The 18,951-nt window shown below is 41.5% G+C and overlaps 1 pseudogene and 2 gene segments (V, D, J or C); 2 read left to right on the forward strand and 1 right to left on the reverse strand.

The window, feature by feature from the left end:
• LOC113936889 overlaps positions 1 to 18,951 on the forward strand; it is a 232,241-nt gene that overhangs the window by 55,813 nt on the left and 157,477 nt on the right.
• The window catches only part of LOC113938949, a 155,114-nt gene that overhangs the window by 35,416 nt on the left and 100,747 nt on the right, over positions 1 to 18,951 (forward strand).
• Positions 13,792 to 13,917, reverse strand: LOC113910837 (annotated as a pseudogene).

Here is an 18,951-nt window from a genome sequence, read left to right on the forward strand (position 1 = left end):
AAAAAGAATGAGAAAAAAAAAAAAAGATAAAAACAAAAACAGAACAATACCAAAAAAGCAGAATATGATCAAATATGATCAGGCTAGTGCATAGATCAGTGCCACACACTAGATTTTGGGCATATTTTGGTCTGTTAGAAAAAAGTGCCTCCTAAAATTTTAAATGAAGAAAGACTTATCTATGTACAAAATAAGGGTTAATACAATGAAGGAATGGAACATGACTGTAAAGATGAAAATTATAAAAGATTTTATAAAAGGAATTGATAAAATAAGAAGTTGTTTGAAAAAAGAAAGAAGATTTAAAAAAAAAAGGAAAAAAAGGGAGAGAATGTGATCAGGCAGGAGACTAGAACAAAGCCATACACTAGTGATTTAGGGTATATTTTGATCTGTTAGAAGAAACTGTATCTTAAAATTTTAAAGAGAGAACAACCTCTATATATATGCCAAAAATAAGGGTAACTACTACGAAGGGATAAAATATGACTCTAAAAATGAAAAATAAAAAATGTTTTTTTTAAAAAAGGGATTGATAAGATGTTGGTTGAAAAAGGGAAAAAGAAAAATTAAAAAAAAAAACAGTTAAAAAATTAACTTTGAAAAACTAATGAATCATTTTTAAAAAAGCCATGAATTCCATGTGCAGTATTCCCCTAGCGCTGGAGTTGTCCCGTTCTCCTTGATCGGTAAACTTGGTCTTGGCTTGCTGGCTGTTCGTGCTGATCTTCTGGGGGAGGAGCCTGTTGCTGTGGTTCCGAAATATCTTTGCCGGGGACGGAATTGGCCTGCCCTTGTCGGTCCGGACTAAGCAAGCTGCTCGGGTTTGCTCTCAGGAGCTTTTGTTCACTGTAAGCTCTCGGTACAGCTTTGGAGGACCAGGGTGAAAATGGTGGCCTCCCAATCTCCACCCGGAGGAGCCAAGAACTTGGGACCCCGCTTCTCAGTGCGCCCCAAGAGAAAAGCAGTCACTCCCGTCTCCCTGGTCTCTGGCCGCACTCCGTGCTCACCCGGCCTGTGAGCAAGCGTTTCTATCTCTGGCACCCGACCCTGTGTGGAGTCTCCAAACCCAGCAGATCCCTGTGGTGCGCTCCCATGCCACTCCTCCCCAGGAAGGGGAGGGTGCTGCTTGTTGGGTCCCTGCTGGAGGAGCAGTGGCGCGACTGGGTCGCGGATCACAGTTTATGGCAACCCCGAGCTGAGATCCCACGCCTCAGCTCCATCTCTGCAGCCGGCTTCCCCGCTCCGATACCTGGGAGCTCTGCTGCACTCAGGCACCCCCAGTTTTTCTGTGACTCTGAGGGTCCTGAGACCACACTGTCCCGCGAGTGTTCCACCCCCCGCTTAGCCACCTGAGCGACGTCCCTCAGCGGAGCCGACTTCTAACAGTTCCAATTTTGTGCTCCATGGCTCTATTATTTGCCAGAAGAAGCCGACGGAGTCCCCCTCCCCCACCGTCTCTCCTCCCGAATATCGCCTCAGATTCACTTCTCTGCACGTCCTACCTTCCAGTAAGTGGTCACTTCTCTGTTCAGAGAATTGTTGCTACTCTCTTCTTCGATCTCCTGTTGAGTTCGTAGGTGTTCAGAATGGTTTGATCCCCATTCAACTGAATTCCTGAGACCAGACGAAATCCAGGTCTCCTACTCCTCCGCCATCTTGCTCAGCCCCCCGGAGATGCATTTCGAAAGAAGTTCCTGTGGCCGATGTTGAAAAGCTTATTGCCTATGTTCTCCTCTAGGATTTTGATGGATTCCTGTCTCACATTGAGGTCATCCATCCATTTGAGTTTATCTTTATGTATGGTGTTAGAGAATGGTCTAGTTTCATTCTTCTGTATATAGCTGTCCAATTTTCCCAGCACCATTTATTGAAGAGATTGTCTTTTTTCCATTGCATATTTTTTCCTGCTTTGTCGAACATAATTTGATCATAGATTTGAGGGTCCATATCTTGGCTCTCTATTCTGTTCCTTTGATATATGTGTTTATTTTTGTGCCAGTACTATGTTGTCTTGATTACCACAGCTTTGTAATATAACTTGAAATCAGGCAATGTGATGCCCACACCTTTGTTTTTCTTTATCAACATTTCCTTGGTGATTCAGTCTTTTCTGATTCCATACAAATTTTAGGATTGTTTGTTCCAGCACTTTGAAAAATGCCATTGGTATTTTGATTGAGATGATCATTTGATTGTTGAAAGTATATATTGCTCTGGGGAGCATAGACATTTTAACAATGTTTATTTTTCCGATCCTTGAGGGTGGAATGTTTTTCCATCTTTTTGTGTCTTCTTCAATTTCCTTCATAAGTGTTCTATAGTTTCTAGAGTATAGATATTTTACTTTTTTGGTTAGGTTTATTAGAAGGTATTTTATGGTTTTAGGTGCTGTTGTAGATGGAATCAATTCCTTAATTTCTTTTTCTCAAGTTACACTGTTAGTGTATAAGAAACCAACTGATTTCTGTGCATGATTTTGTATCACCAATTACTGAATTGCTGTAGGAGTTCTAGTAATTTGGGGGTGGAGTCCTTTGGGTTTTCCACATAAAGTAACATGTCATCTGTGAAGAGAGATAGGTTTACTTCTTCCTTGCCAATTTGAATGCATTTTATTTCTTTTTGTTGTCTGATTGCAGTTGCTAGTACTTCCAGTAATATGTTGAACAATAGTGGTGAGACTGGGCATCCTTGTCCTGTACCTGATCTTAAGGGAAAGCCTCTCGGAGTTTCTCCATTGAGAATGATATTCACTGTGGGCTTTTCAGAGCTGGTTTTTATGAAATTGAGGAAAGTTCCCTCAATCCCTATACTCTGAAGAGTTTTAATCAGGAAAGCGTGCTGTATTTTTGTCAAATGCTTTTTCTACATACATTGAGAGGACCATGTGGTTCTCCTCACTTCTCTTATTTATGTGTTCTACACCCTGATTGAATTGCGAATGTTGAACCACTATTAGATCCCGGAGATAAATCTGATCTGGTCATAATGAATAAGACTTTAATGTACTGTTGGATCTTATTAGCTAGGATTTTGTTTAGAATTTTGGCATCCATATTCATCAGGGATATTGTTCTGTAATTCTCCCTTTTGATGTGGTCTTTGCCCGATTGGGACCAAGGTAATGCAAGGCTCATAGAATGAGTCTGGAAGCTTTCATTCTGTTTCTATTTTTTGAAACAGCTTCAGGAGAACTGGTAGTATTTCTTCTTTGAATGTTGGTAGAACTCCCCCAGGGAATCCATCAGACCCTGGACTCGTGTTTTCGAAGGATTTTGTTCACTGCTTCAATCTCTTTACTGGTTATTGGTCTATTTAGGTTGTCAATTTCTTCCTGTTTCAGTCTTGGTCATTTAGAGGTTTCCTGGAAGGCATCCATTTCTTCCAGGTTGCTTGATTTATTGGCATATACTTGTTGATAATAATTTCTAGTAATTGTTTCTATTTCCTTGGTGTTAGTCATGACCTCTCCCCATTCATTCATACTTTTATTAATTTGGTGCTTTTCTCTCCCTCTCTTTTTTTTCCAGATAAGTCTGTCCAGTGATTTATCAATCTTACTAGCACCAAAAACATAAGAATAAACCTAAAAAAAGAGGTAAAGGATCTATACTCTAGGAACTACAGAACACTCATGAAAGAAATTGAAGACACAAAAAGATGGAAAAGCATTCCATGCTCTTGGATTGGAAGAATAAATATTGTTAAAATGTCTATGCTCCCCAGAGCAATACATAACTTTCAACAATCAAACGATCATCTCAATCAAAATACCAATGGCATTTTTCAAAGTGCTGGAACAAACAATCCTAAAATTTGCATGGAACCAGAAAAGACCCAAATCGCCAAGGAAATGTTGAAAAAGAAAAACAAAGGTGTGGGCATCACATTGTCTGATTTCAAGCTATATTACAAAGCCACGATCACCAAGACAGCACAGTGCTGGCACAAAAACAGACACATAGACCAATGGAACAGAATAGAGAGCCCAGATATGGACCCTCAACTCTATGGTGAAATAATCTTCGACAAAGCAGGAAAAATATACAATGGAAAAGACAGTCCATTCGATAAATGGTGCTGGGAAAATTGGACAGCTATATACAGAAGAATGAAACTAGACCATTCTCTAACACCATACATAAAGATAAACTCTAAATGGATGAAAGACCTCAATGTGAGACAGGAATCCATCAAAATCCTAGAGGAGAACATAGGCAATAACCTCTTCAACATTGGCTACAGCAACTTCTTTCATGACACATCACCAAAGTTAAGGGAAACAAAAGAGAAAATGAACTTTTGGGACTTCCTCAAGATAAAATGCTTCTGCACAGCTAAGGAAACAGTCAACAAAACAAAGAGACAACCCACGGAATGGGAGAAGGTTTTTGCAAATGACACTACAGCCAAATGGCAGATTTCCAAGATCAATAAAGAACAACTCAAACTCAACACCCAAGAAAAAAAATAATCAAGTCAAAAAATGGGCAGAAGACATGACAGACACTTCTCTGAAGAAGACATACAAATGGCTTACAGACACATGAAAAAATGTTCATCACCATTAGCCATCAGGGAAATTCAAATGAAAAGCTCCTTGAGATACTACCTTACACCAGTTAGAATGGCAAAAATTCACAAGGCAAGAAACAACAAATGTTGGAGAGGTTGTGGAGAAAGGGGAACCCTCTTACACTGTTGGTGGGAATGCAAATTGGTACAGCCACTTTGGCAAATGGCTGTTTGAGGTTCCTCAAAATTCGTGGAAATCAAAGAGAACAAAAACACATCTGTCCAAAACCTATGAGGTACAGCAAAGGCGGGCCTAAGGAGGAAATACCTAGCCATCCAAGCCTCACTCAAAAAAATAGAAAAAGCCCAAATTCCCCAACTAACTTTACATCTTAAAAAGTTAAAAATAGAGCTACCTATGATGCAGCAATTGCATTACTGGGTATTTACCTCAAAGCACAGATATTGTGGAATGAAGGGCCACATGCACCCCAATGTTCATAGCAGCAATGTCCACAATAGCCAAACTGTGGAAAGAGCTGAGAAGTCCTTCAGCAGATAAATGGATAAAGATGTTGTTCATATATACAATGGAATATTACTCAGCCTTCAGAAAGGATGAATAGCCAACTTTCGCATCAACATGGATGGGCTGTAGGATAGTATGCTAAGTGAAATAAGTCAAGCAGAGAAAGTCAATTATCATATGGTTTCACTTATTTGTGGAACATAAGGAATATCATGGAGGACATTAGGAGAAGGAAGGGAAAAATGAAGGGTGGAAAATCGGAGGGGGAGAAGAACCTTGAGAGACTATGACCTCTGAGAAACAAACTGAGGGTTTTAGAGGGGTGGGGGTGGGGGGATGGGTTAGCCCAGTGATAGGTATTAAGGAGGGCTCGTATTGCATTGAGCACTGAGTGCTATACACAAACAATGAATCATGGAATACTACATCAAAATCTAATGATTTACTGTATGGTGACTAACATAACATAATAAAATAAAATTTAAAATAAATAAATAAATAAATAAAAATTTCTTTCAGTGAGCCAGCTTCTACTTTCAGTGATCTACTCTGTTTTTTGTTTGCTTGTTTGTTTCTAATTCATTGATCTCTGCTCTAATCTTAATTATATATTTTCTAATGTGGATTAAGCGTCATTTGTTGTTTTTCCTCCAGTTCTTTAAGATGTAAAGTTAGTTGGGGAATTTGGGCTTTCTCTATTTTTTTGAGTGAGGCTTGGATGGCTAGGTATTTCCTCCTTAGGCCCGCCTTTGCCGTACCTCATAGATTTTGGACAGATGTGTTTTTGTTCTCTTTGATTTCCACGAATTTTTTAAGTTCTTCTTTGATTTCCTGGTTAACTCAAACATTCTTAAGCAGAGTGGTCTTTAGCTTCCAAGTGTTTGAATTTCTTCCGAATTTTTTCTTGTGGTTGAGTTCCACTTTCAAAGCATAAGGTCTGAGAATATGTACGGAATAATGTCAATCTTTTAGTATCAGTTGAAACCTGATTTTTGGCCCAGTATGTGGTCTATTCTGGAGAAAGTTTCACGTGAACTCAAGAAAAATGAATATTCTGTTGTTTTAAGATGGAATGTTCTGTATATATCTATGAGGTCCAACTGGTCCAATGTGTCCTTCAAAGCTCTTGTTTCTTTGTTGATTTTCTGCTTAGATGATCTGTCCATTGCTGAGAGTGGAGTATTGAGGTCTCCTACAATTAGCGTATTGTTATCAATATGACTCTTTATTTTGGTTAACAGTTGGCTTATGTAGATGCCTGCTCCTATGTTGGGGCATAGATATTTACAATTGTTAGATCTTCTTGTTGAATAGACCCTTTAAGAATGATATAGTGTCCTTCTGTGTCTCCAACTACAGACTTTAGTTTAAAATCTAATTTGTCTGATATGAGAATTGCTACCCCAGCTTTCTTTTGAGGTCCGCTGGCATGGAAGATGGATCTCCATCCCTTCACTTTCAGTCTGGATGTATCTTTAGGTTCAAAATGAGTCTCTTGTAGACAGCATATGGATGGGTCCTGTCTTTTTATCCAGTCCGCAACCCTGTGCCATTTCATGGGTGTATTTATGCCATTCACATTGAGAGTGATTATTGAATGATATGATTTTATTGTCATCATGTTGCCTGTGAAGTTCTTGTTTCTATAGATTGTCTCTGTTAATTTCTGTTCTATATCATTCTTGGGGTCTTTTTCCTTTTATAGAGCCCCCCTTAATATTTCTTGCAGGGCCGGCTTAGTGGTCACATATTCTTTCAGTTTCTGCTGGTCCTGGAAGCTCTGCATCTCTCCATCCATTCTAAATGACAGCCTTGCCAGATAAAGTATTCTTGGCTGCATGTTCTTCTCATTTAGTACCCTGAATATGTCTTGCCCACCCTTTCTGGCTTTCCAGGTCTCTACGGATAGGTCTGATGCTATTCTGATGTTCCTCCCTCTATAGTTAAGACATCTCTTCCCCCTAACTACCCTTAAGATGGTTTCCTTGGTTTTAAGATTTGTGAGTTTTACTATTAATGCCAGGACTGTGGTCTTTTCTCCTTGATCTTGGGAGGTGTCTTCTCTGTCTCAAGGACACCAATGCTTGTTTCATTCCCCAGATTGGGGAATTCCTCAGCTAAGATTTGCTGAAATATATCTTCTAGCCCTCTCTCTCTCTCTAACCCCTCAGGAATCCCAATAATTTTGACATTGGAACGTTTCATGGCATCACTTATTTCTCTAATTCTGTGTTCATGGATTTTAAGCTGTTTGCTCCAGGCCTGCTCCTGTTCCTTCTTTTCTGTCAGTTGGTCTTCTAGATCACTGATTCGTTCTCCTGCCTCGCTTACCCTGGCTGTTAGAGGATCTAGATTAGATTGGTCTCACTGATAGCATTTTTAAGTTCTTCCAGATCAGCTCTCATTTCTGCCCTTAGAGACTCTATATTGTCATTAATCGTTTTCTTCAATCTAGCTATTGTCTTCATGACTGTTATCCTGAAGTCTATTTCTGACATCTTGCTTATTTCCATATGCATTTGTTCTGTGGCATAGGTCAGTCTTTAAGTCTTTCCTATTTTGGAAGAGGAAAAATAGTCGTTCTGTTGAGGGGTGGTTGAGGGAATGTACAGAGTCCAAATTATTGACCACAACCCAAGCAAGATGCACCTGTTTTATAGGGACCTTAGTGTTGTCGGCCTCTTTTTCTCCCAGCCTGTCTTCTGGGAGAAGGGCCTGCTGCACTGTTACTCAGGCAACCCTGTTAGGGCAGAGTTTCCCTGACCCCTGTGGGGGAGGGATGGGCTCAGTGACAACCGGTTTTCGAGGGATTTTGTTCTCTGGTGGCTTTCCCTGGAAGCTTTCCGTGTCTCTTCCAAGGGTCAGAGAAGAAGTGACCATATCCAAGCCTCTTTTTCAGAACAGAGACATCCCAGTCTGTTCTTCAGTGAGCTTTCCAGGCCACAGTGTCTCTGTTTCTGTCTGTGCTGCTAAAACTGCAGTGTCCTGGGTTGTGCGCCCCAGAGTAGCACTCCCAGCCCTCATTTCCAGGTCCAGGCATGTCTCTGCCCTTTGTGCTTCTAAAATGGCAAGCTGCCCCCTGTTAACACGCATGCCTCTGAAGCTCCAAATTTCAGTCTGGGGTGGGGGGCTACCCTAAGGTTCTTTCCCCACCACTACTGGTCTGCCAGTCTGTGCCTGGTCCCTAGGGCGGGAAGTTTTCAAGCTCCTTCGGTGCAGGATCCCAGAGACTCCCTCCCCCTCCCATTTATGTTCTGATATGTGCCCAAGTAATCACAGCTCCCTGCTTCATACCTCAAAACCAACCACCAGGGATATTCTGTTTGTAGAGATCCAGATATATCTTCTTACAGCTCAGGCTGATTTCATGCGTGTTCAGAGTGGTCTGGGAGATATCCAGCTCAATTCAGGGAACCAGTTGGAATAGGGTCCCCTACTCCTCCACCATCTTTGCCCTTCCCTCGAGTCCTCCATTTTTAAAATAAGCCATCAAAATGGTAATGACCAAATGTGCCAAAGGCCAAGCACTGGTATAAATATAATTGATATCATCATGGCAATAAATGTGAGTGTGGAAGTACAGTGATCTCTATTTCAGAAATGAAGAATTGTCTTTAACAGCATACTTTCTGATCTCAGGTGTTTTGACATTAATTGTTTGACTAATAATTCCACTCTTATCTCTATTGAGGCTTTCCATTGATGTGTACACAAAGATCAGGTATAAATGCCCCTTATGGTTGTTGGAAACCCACAGCATCTCCATCAGCTCTGTGAGTCTCTGTCAAGACTTCTCAGTGTCTCCAAGTTTCTGTGACAGAAAGACCTGGTCTCCACACATCAGTCTATTGGGACTTCTGGAAAGTCAGGAAGCCTGCAAATCCCATGCCCAGCTCTTTCCTGCAGGTGGTTCAGGGGAGCACCCAGGTCCCATGGTGAGGAGCACAGGTCCAGACACTGGGCTCGCTCTCACCTGCTGTGTGCTCTTGGACATTCACACAACCCCTCTGTGCTGCAGTGTATACCTCTCCACCTGTAAAATGGTGGTAAAATTGTTACCTACATTACAAGTTCTGGGTGCATATGTGAAAAAAGGAAGATAATAGGTACTAAGGAATTGCCTTAGAAAAATCACAAACTAAAAGAGCACAGTTTCCTGAAAGATACCATGGTGACCAAACTCCCCCAGGATCCTCACAACTGCCCTAGGTCACTGCTATCTTGAGGATACTACCTGGAAAATTTGTTATATACTCAGAGGATTTGCAAATAGGGCCCTCCCTCTACTGATTAAAACGGCCCAATCCTGACCATGCAGCAGGAAGAGGAGACTTACTGGCAGGATTACCAGGTGTTCCATTCAGTGATCAGGACAGAACACAGACAACTCACTATGGAGTTTGTGCTTTGCTGAGTTTTCCTTGTCACTCTTTTAAAAAGTAATTCATGGTGAACAAGAGATGTGGAGTATGTAAGTGGATGTTAGTGGAGAAATATTTGATGTGTGACAGTTTCCTGACCAGGATGTCTTATGTCTGCAGGTGCCCAGTGTGAGGTGCAGCTGGTGGAGTCTGGGGGAGACCTGGTGAAGCCTGGGGGGTCCCTGAGACTCTCCTCTGCAGCCTCTGGATTCACCTTCAGTAGTAATGGCATGATCTGGGTCCACCAGGCTCCAGGAAAAGGACTGTAGGGGGTCGCATGGATTAGCAGTGATGGAAGTAGCACAAGGTATGCAGACTCTGTGAAGGGCCGATTCACCATCTCCAGAGACAATGGCAAGAACACATTGTATCTGCAGATGAACAGCCTGAGAGCCGAGGACACGGCTTTGTGTTATTGTGTGAAGGACACAGTGAGGGGAAGTCAGTGTGAGGCCAGACACAAACCTCCCTGCAGGAACACAGGAAAGGCTGTGTGGCAGGGGCGTTAAAGGCACCAGGGGGCTCTCAGTATGTCAGCAGGCAATCAGGTCACCAAGGGGAACTCGGGTCACCAGAGGGCGCTCAGGACACTAGGGGATGCTCAGGACATCACAGACAATTAGATGAGACCTAGCAGCAGGTGCAGTGGGGGGGGGGGTGGATCTTCCTTTCGAGATCAGGGATTTCCTCTCTAGACTCTCAGCTGCACTCATGAATATATCACATTTTTTCGTCCATCTCTAATTTCTCTTATTCTCCATGAAGCCAAGCACGATGAGATAACGTTGTCTTCATGTAGATGAGATTTCACCAGTCACTGGGGAAATTCCATCATCAACTTCTTCTATGTCCCATTTTCTTTCTCCACAAAAGGACATGCTAGGAATTCCCACAGCCCAAGGTCTCTGCATGCTGAGTGTCTGTTGACTGTCCTCAGGGGGCACACACTGTCCCCACATGGATATGAGCATCCTCCCAGGACGTCTGCCCAACTGAGTCCTTGTCCTCCAGGCCACAGTTTATCTTCTGGCTCATCATCCACGTGGGGGGACACAGGTGATCAGAAACTGCCCCTCTGTAGGCATCGCTCCATCTCCTGGATGGAAAAGCAGCTCACCTGATGGGAGGGGCTCTCAATCTCCCCATGAAACAGGCGGGACGACAAGCCGGAGAGGAAAACCCAACCTAGTCCTGCCAGGTCCTGCTCTGAGGGAGAGTCCAGGAGAGCATCCTTGGGCTCTGTGTCTGAGATGTGTTTCCTGGCTTCCACACAGGGAATCCATGTGAATCCTGGGATCCAGCTGCCAGAGCCCAGATCCCTGCCCAACCTGTACTAGCCCACAAATATGCCACAGAAAACCACCCTGACTTCACTCTGTCCTGTCTGTAACTTCTCTCCCAGCCTGTCCTGGACCCCGAGCCCCATGGGGCTGGAGGGCTGCCACTCTTCCCAGATCCCCACCAAGTGCCAAATGCAGAGTGAGTCTCAATAATGAATGTCTACCACGATGGCAGAGCCCTAAAGTGGGGTAGAAATGGGCATCTATGGCCCAAACTATGATCCAGAAGAAAAATAATATATCAACTACTGATGAGACATACTGACACTTCGTCTCATGTTCCTGCTTTTGTTCCATCAATCGGATCATGGTTTCCCTACAGAATTCATAAATAAATTCTGGGATGCTTGCTGTCTTGAATTTTCATGAAATGAGCACTGAACCCCAGACCTCAGAGGCGTCACAGGAAAGGCCCTTCCATTCAGAGTATTTACATTCTTGTAAGGGGTTGTCCAAGGGGTGTCTGCGTGAAACTGATCCTCTGTCCCTGGGTTAAAATTGTGCTTCTGTAGGTGGAGGAGGGCCAGGCCCACTCCTCACCTGAGCATGAAGTTCCTTGAGATGGTCTTTCCCAAGAAGCGGGAAATCGAATGGGGGGCTTTCTGTCTGTTGGCAGCTGTCCTGTGTGTGTATCTCAGATATTCCAGGAATGTGTAAGAACAATTACTAATCTAATGTATCTGCCTCCTGACTCTCCTTGGGTTGGGTTCACTGGCCCAGGAGTACCTGGACAAGGAGTCCCAGTAATGCAGACCCTCACAGACTCTCACTTACCTGTGTCACCATGGAAATCTCTCTAACATCTGAGGACTTTGAATATTTTCCGTTTTATTCTATTTTCCTGAATCTAGGCTCACAGTTTATTCTGTGCATAATCAGCAGGCTGTCCTCAGTTGTGTTACTTGTAAGCTATTTGTACATTTGGTTCTGCTTAAAAATACAACCATTGACAGAAAATGTGAGGCATTGTCTAATCGTAATGCCCTTCTTTCCTTCATATGGTATGAATCACTTATTGAAAATATCTGAGGATTTACCACATGTAAATCCATATATCCTTAGATTTTGCTACTTCCAGAATTTTTACTGCAATTAATTGCATTACAGATAATGTATTTAAAACTGAACAGAGTTCACATATTTATATTTAACATATGAATTTACTATGCAATATCAATTATAACAAGAACTTAAAATAAAAATCTGATTGAGATTATGATTCAAGATATTAGAATCCCCATTTTCCAAGCAGACTTTTTATTTAAATTCAATTAGCCAACATATAATACATCATTAGTATCAGATGTAGTTTTCAATAATTCATCAGTTGCATATAGCACACTGCACTCATCATCTCTTGAGCCCTCCTTAATGCCCATCACCTAGTTACCTCATTCCCCCACCCAACACTCTATCCACAACCCTCAGTTTGTTTGCTGGAGTCAAAAGTCTCTCATAGTTTGTCTCCCTCTCTAATCACGTCCATTTCAGTTTTCCCTCCCTTGCCTCATTGTCCTCTGCACTATTCCTTATATTCCACATATGAGTGAAACCACATGATAATTGTTGTTCTCTGATTGACTTATTTCACTTAGCATAACACCCTCCAGTTCCATCCATGTCGATGCAAATGTAGGTATTCATCCTTTCTGATAGCTGAGTAATATTCCATTGTATATATGAACCACATCTTCTTTACGCATTCATCTGTTGAAGGGCATCTCAGCTCCTTCCACAATTTGGCTATTGTGGACATTGCTGCTATGAACATTGGAGTACAGGTGCCCATTCAGAAAATATATTTATACATTTGGGGTAAATATCAAGGAGTGCAACCGTTGGGTCCTAGGGTAGCTCTATTGTTAACTTCTTGAGGAAGTTCCATACACTTTTACCCTTTTCTAGAGTATCTAAACCACTTTGCACTCCCACCAATGGTGTAAGAGGGTTCCCCTTTCTCCACAACCTCACCAGCATTTGTTGTTTCCTGTCTTCGTAATGTTAGCCATTCTGACTAGTGTGAGGTGGTATCTCATTGTGGTTTTGATTTGTATTTCCCTGGTACCGAGTGATGTGGAGCATTTTGTTCATGGGTTTGTTGGCCATTTGTATATCTTCTTTGAAGAATGTCCGTTCATGACTTCTGCCCATTTATTGACTGGATTTTTTGGGTTTTGGGTGTTGAGTTTGATAAGTCCTTTAATGATCTTGGACACCAGCCTTTTATCTGTAGTGTCATTGGCAAATATCTTCTCCCATTCTGTCTAGTGTCTTTTAGTTTTGTTGACTGTTTCCTTTGCTGTGCAGAAGTTTCTATCTTGATGAAGTGCCAATAGTTCATTTTTGCTTTTGTTTCCCTTGCCTTTGGAGACATGTCTAACAAGAAGTTTCTATGGTTGAGGTCAAAGAGGTTGCCACTTGTGATCTCCTCTAGGATTTTGATGGATTTCTGTCTCACATTTATATTGTTCATCCATTTTGAGTCCATTTTTGTGTATGGTGTAAGATAATGGTCCAATGTCCTTTTTCTGCAAGTGCCAGTCCAATTTTCCCAACTCCATTTATTGAAGAGACTGCCGTTTTTCCATTGGATATTCTTACCACCTTAGCAAAGATTAGTTGACCATAGGGTTGAGGGTCCATTTCTGGAGTCTCTATTATGTTCCATTGGTCTATGTGGCAGTTTTTGTGCCAATACCATACTGTCTTGGTGATCACAGCTTTGTAATATGGCTTGAAGTTTGGGAACCTGATGTCCCCAGCTTTGGTTTTCATATTCACCAATCACCTGGTGATTCAGGGCCCTTTCTGGTTCCATACAAATTTTAGGATTATTTGTTCCAGCCCCTTGAAAAATACCAGTGGCACTTTATTTATTTTTACTTATTTTTTTATTTGCATTCCTTTTTTTAATTTTACTTTATGTTATGTAGGTCACCACACAATACATCATTAGTTTCTTTCTCAACTTTTAATTTAAAAAATTTTTTTAAATTTAATTTTATTATGTTATGTTAGTTACCATACAATACATCATTAGTTTTTCAGTTAGCAATAATCGCACCTCGGATAAACCTCATTGGCTACAATACTGCCACTGTGCAAATCTACATCATTAGTTTTTGATGCGGTGATCCACGATTCATTGTTTTCATATAACACTCAGTGCTCCATGCAGTACATGCCCTCCTTAATATCCATCACCGGGCTACCCCAACCCCCACCGCCTCCCTTCAAAAACCCTCAGTTTGTTTTTCAGAGTCCATAGTCTCTCATGGTTCATCTCTCCTTCCGATTTCCCCCCCTTCATTCTTCCCTTCCTTCTCCTAATGTCCTCCATGCTATTCCTTATGTTCCACAAATAAGTGAAACTGTATGATAATTGACTTTCCCTGCTTGACTTATTTCACTTAGCATAATCTCCTCCAGTCCCATCCATGTTGACATAAAACTTTGCTACTCATCTTTTCTGATGGCTGAGTAATAATCCATTGTATATATGGACCATATCTTCTTTACCCATTCATCTGTTGTAGGGCATCTCAGCTCTTTCCACTGTTTGGCTATTGCAGACAAGGCTGCCATGAACATTGGGGAGCATATGGCCCTTCTTTTCACTACATCTGTGACGTTGGGGTAAATGCACAGCAGTGTAATTGCTGGGTCATAGGGTAGCTCTATTTTTAATTTTCTGAGGCAACTCCACACCGTTTTCCAAAGTGGCTGTACCAACTTGCATTCCCACCAACAGTGTAAGAGGGTTCTCCTTTCTCCACAACCTCTCCAATATTTGTTGTTTCTTGCCTTGTCGATTTTTGCCATTTTAACTGGTGTAAGGTGGTATCTCAGTGTGGTTTTGATTTGAATTTCCCTGATGCCTAATGATGATGTACATTTTTTTTCATGTGTCAGTTAGCCATTTGTATGACTTCTTTAGAGAAGTGTCTGTTCATGTCTTCTGCCCATTTTTTATTTGATTATTTGTTTTATGAGTGTTGAGTTTGAAGAGTTATTATAGATCTTGGATACCAGCCCTTTATTTGTAGTGTCATTTGCAAATATCTTCTCCCATTCCGTGGGTTGCCTCTTTGTTTTGTTGAATGTTTCTTTTGCTGTGTAGAAGCTTTCTTTCCTGATGAAGTCCCAAAAGTTCATTTTTGCTTTTGTTTCACTAGCCTTTGGAGATGTATCTTGAAAGAAGTTGCTGTGGCCAATGTCAAAGAGGTTACTGGCTATGTTCTTCTCTAGAATTTTGATGGATTCCTGTTTCACATTGAGGTCTTTCATCCATTTTGAGTTTAACTTTCTGTATGGTGTTAGATAATGGTCAAGTTTCATTCTTCTGCATGTGGCTGTCCAATTTCTTCTGCATGTGGCTGTCCAATTTTCCCAGCACCATTTATTGAAGAGACTGTCTTTTTCCATTGCATATTTTTTCCTGCTTTGTGGAAAATTATTCGACCATATAGTTGAGGATCTATATCGGGGGTGTCTATTCTGTTCCATTGGTCTATATGTCTGTTTTTGTGCTAGTACCATGCTGTCTTGGTGATCACTGCTTTGTAATATAGCTTGAAATCAGGCAATGTGATGTCTCCAGCTTTGCTTTCCTTTTTCAACATTTCCTTGGTGATTAGGGGTCTTTTCTGATTCCATACAAATTTTAGGATTGTTTATTACAGCACTTTGAAAAATGTCGTTGGAAATTTGATCAGCATGGCATTGAAGGTATAGATTGCTCTGGGTAGCATAGACACTTTAACAAGTTTATTCTTCCGATCCATGAGCATGGAATGTTTTTCCATCTTTTTGTGTCTTCTTTCAATTTCTTTCATGAGTGTTCTATAGTTCCTAGAGTATAGATCCTTTACCCCTTTGGTTAGGTTTATTCCCCCCAGGTATCTTATGGTTTTTTGGTGCTATTGTAAATGGAATCACTTCTCCAATTTCTCTTTCTACAGATGCATTGTTATTGTATAAGAAAGCAATTGATTTCTGTTTACTGATTTTGTGTCCTGCCACATTACTGAATTGCTGTATGAGTTCTAGTAATTTGGAGGTGGAGTCTCTTGGGTTTCCCACAAAGTATCATGTCATCTGTGAAGAGAGAGAGTTTGACTTCTTCTTTGCCAACTTTAATACCTTTTATTTCTTTTTGTTGTCTGATTGCTGTTTCTAGGACTTCTAGTACAATGTTAAACAATAGTGGCAAGAGTAGGCATCCTTGTCGTGTTCCTGATCTTAAGGGAAAGGCTCTCAGGTTTTCCCCATTGAGGATGATATTCGCTGTGGGTTTTTCATAGATGGATTTTATGAACTTGATGCTCCCTCTATCCCTATACTCTGAAGACTTTTAATCAGGAAAGGATGCTGTATTTTGTCAAATACTTTTTCTGCATCAATTGAGAGGACCATATTGTTCCCTCTCCTCTTATTAATGTGCTCTATCACACTGATTGATCTGTGAATGTTGAACCACCCTTGCATCCCGGGGATAAATCCCACTTGGTCGTGGTGGATGATCCTTTTAATGTATTGTTGGATCCTATTAGCTAGGATTTTGTTGAGAATTTTGGAATCTGTATTCATCAGGGATATCAGTCTGAAATTCTCCTTTTTGATGGGGTCTTTACCTGGTTTGGGGATTAAGGTAATGCTGGCCTCAGAGAATGAGTTTGGAAGCTTTCCTTCTGTTTCTATTTTTTAAAGCAGCTTCAGTAGAATAGGTATTATTTCTTCTTTGAATGTTTGGTAGAATTTCCCAGGGAATCCATCAGGCCCTGGACTCTTGTTTTTTGGGAGGTTTTTGATCACTGCTTCAATCTCCTTACTGGTTATTGGTCTATTCAGGTTGTCAATTTCTTCCTGTTTCAGTCTTGGCAGTTTCCAGGTTTCCAGGAAGGCATCCATTTCATCCAGATTGCTCAGCTTATTGGCATATAGTTGTTGATAATAATTTCTAATAATTGTTTCTATTTCCTTGATGTTCATCATGATCTCTCCCATTTTTCATAATTTTATTAATTTGGGTCCTTTCTCTTTTCTTTTGGATAAGTCTGGCCAGTGGTTTATCTATCTTATTCTTTCAAAGAAGCAACTTCTAGTTTTGTTGATCTGATTTACTGTCTTTCTGGTTTCTAATTCATTGATATCTGCTCTGGTGTAAATTATTTCTCTTCTAATGTGTGGCTTAAGCATCGTTTGTTGTTTTGTCTCTAGTTCTTTAAATTGTAGAGTTAGATGGTGAATTTGGGATTTTTCTATTTTTTTTGAGTGAGGTTTGGATGGCTATGTATTTCCCCCATAGGTCCACTTTGCAGTATTTCATAGGTTTTGGACCAATATGTTTTCGTTTCATTTGTTTCCATGAATTGTTTAAGTTCTTCTTTGATTTCCTGGTTGACCCAAACATTCTTGAGCAGAGTGGTCTTTAGCTTCCAAGTGTTTGAATTTCTGCCAAATTTTCCCTTGTGACTGAGCTCCAGTTTTAAAACCTAATGATCTGAGAATATGCAGGGAATAATCTTAATCTTTTGCTATCAGTTGGGACCCAGTATGTGGTCTATTCTGGAGAAAGTTCCATGCGCGCTCGAAAAGAATGAGTATTCTGTTGTTTTAGGGTCGAATGTTCTGTATATAGCTATAAGGTCCATCTGGCCCAGTGTCTCATTCAAAGCTCTTGTTTCTTTGTTGATTTTCACTGACCCCATCACCCTGCCACAGGGGCAGGGCAACTCAGTCGAAACCGGGGTGCCTGAGTAACAGCACAGCAGGTTCCTCTCTTAGAAGACAGGCTGGGAACAAGAGGCCAGCATACCTAAGGTCCCTAGAAAACAGGTTCATCTTGCTTGGCTTCTGGTCAATAATTTGGACTCTATACATTCCTTCAACCACCCATCATCACAATGGCTAGGAGGAGGAACCCCCAAAATAGGAAACACTCAAAGATTATGACTTATGCCACAGATTTACAAATGGATTCAGATATAACCAAGATGTTGGAGATGGAATTCAGGCTAACAATTGTGAAGACAATAGCTAGAATGGAGAAATCAATTAATGGCAACATAGAGTCTCTAAGGGCAGAAATGAAAGCTGAATTGGCAGAACTTAAAAATGCTTTTGGTGAGATCCAATCCAATCTAGATAATCTAACAGCTGGAGTAAGTGAGGCAGAAGAACAAATTAGTGACCTAGAAGACCAAATAATAGAGAAAAAGGGAAAAGAGGAGGCCAGAGAAAAACAACTCAGAATCCATGAAAATAGAATTAGAGAAATAAGTGACACCATGAAGCATTCCAAAGTCAGAATTACTGGAATCCCAGAGGGAGTGGAGAGAGAGAGAGGACTAGAAGATATATTTGAGCAAATTATAGCTGAGAACATCCCTAATCTGGGGAATGAAACAAACATTCGTGTTGTAGAGGCAGAGAGGACACCTCCCAAGCTGCTCTGTCCTTCAGGCCATTCGTATGCAGACGCTCTTCATGCCTGTTGTGTGCAGTGTTTTGTCCCTCCCTGGATGTGGTGAGTTTCAGTGTGTTCTGGTCTGCTTGTAAAAAGGGAGCTCACACCATCACCACCAGAACTGAAGCCCTGCAGAACTCTCGGTCCAGGAGACATGGTGTGGTCAGGGGCTTGTGCTGGTCTTCTGGGGAAGGGGCTTCTCTGGGCTATGACTGGCAGGTATGACAGAGAAGGGCAGTTCCACTGGAGTGTAGAGTTTTGTGGCTTAGTGTAAGCAAGTTAGGCAGCAGTGTCATTGCTGTGCTCCTTCCCACAGGAGGCTCTGTGTTCATGCTGAGGGTGGGGCAAGAATATGGCCCTGGCCAGCTCTTGTTCCTGGAGGGATCTCTCCTTAAACACTGCCTCTCAGGGACATGCTCAAGAAAAGTGAGCCACCTCTGCTCTGTGTGTCCCAGGGGCTCTTCTGATAACTGTTTCCATGCTGTCTTCTCCTAGTTTGTTCCCCTACCTTCTCTCCATGAGCATCACAGTGCCCTCTGAGCTCTATACCAGTCAAGCTCACTCACATTTATGATCCAGGGTTGGGCAACCTGGGTGGCTCAGTCAATTAAGCATCTGCCTTTATACAGGTCATGATCCTAGAGTTCTGGGATTCAGTACCACATGTGGCTCCCT

This window comes from Zalophus californianus, chromosome 6 (genome assembly GCF_009762305.2).
Source record: "Zalophus californianus isolate mZalCal1 chromosome 6, mZalCal1.pri.v2, whole genome shotgun sequence".
NCBI lineage: Eukaryota > Metazoa > Chordata > Mammalia > Carnivora > Otariidae > Zalophus > Zalophus californianus.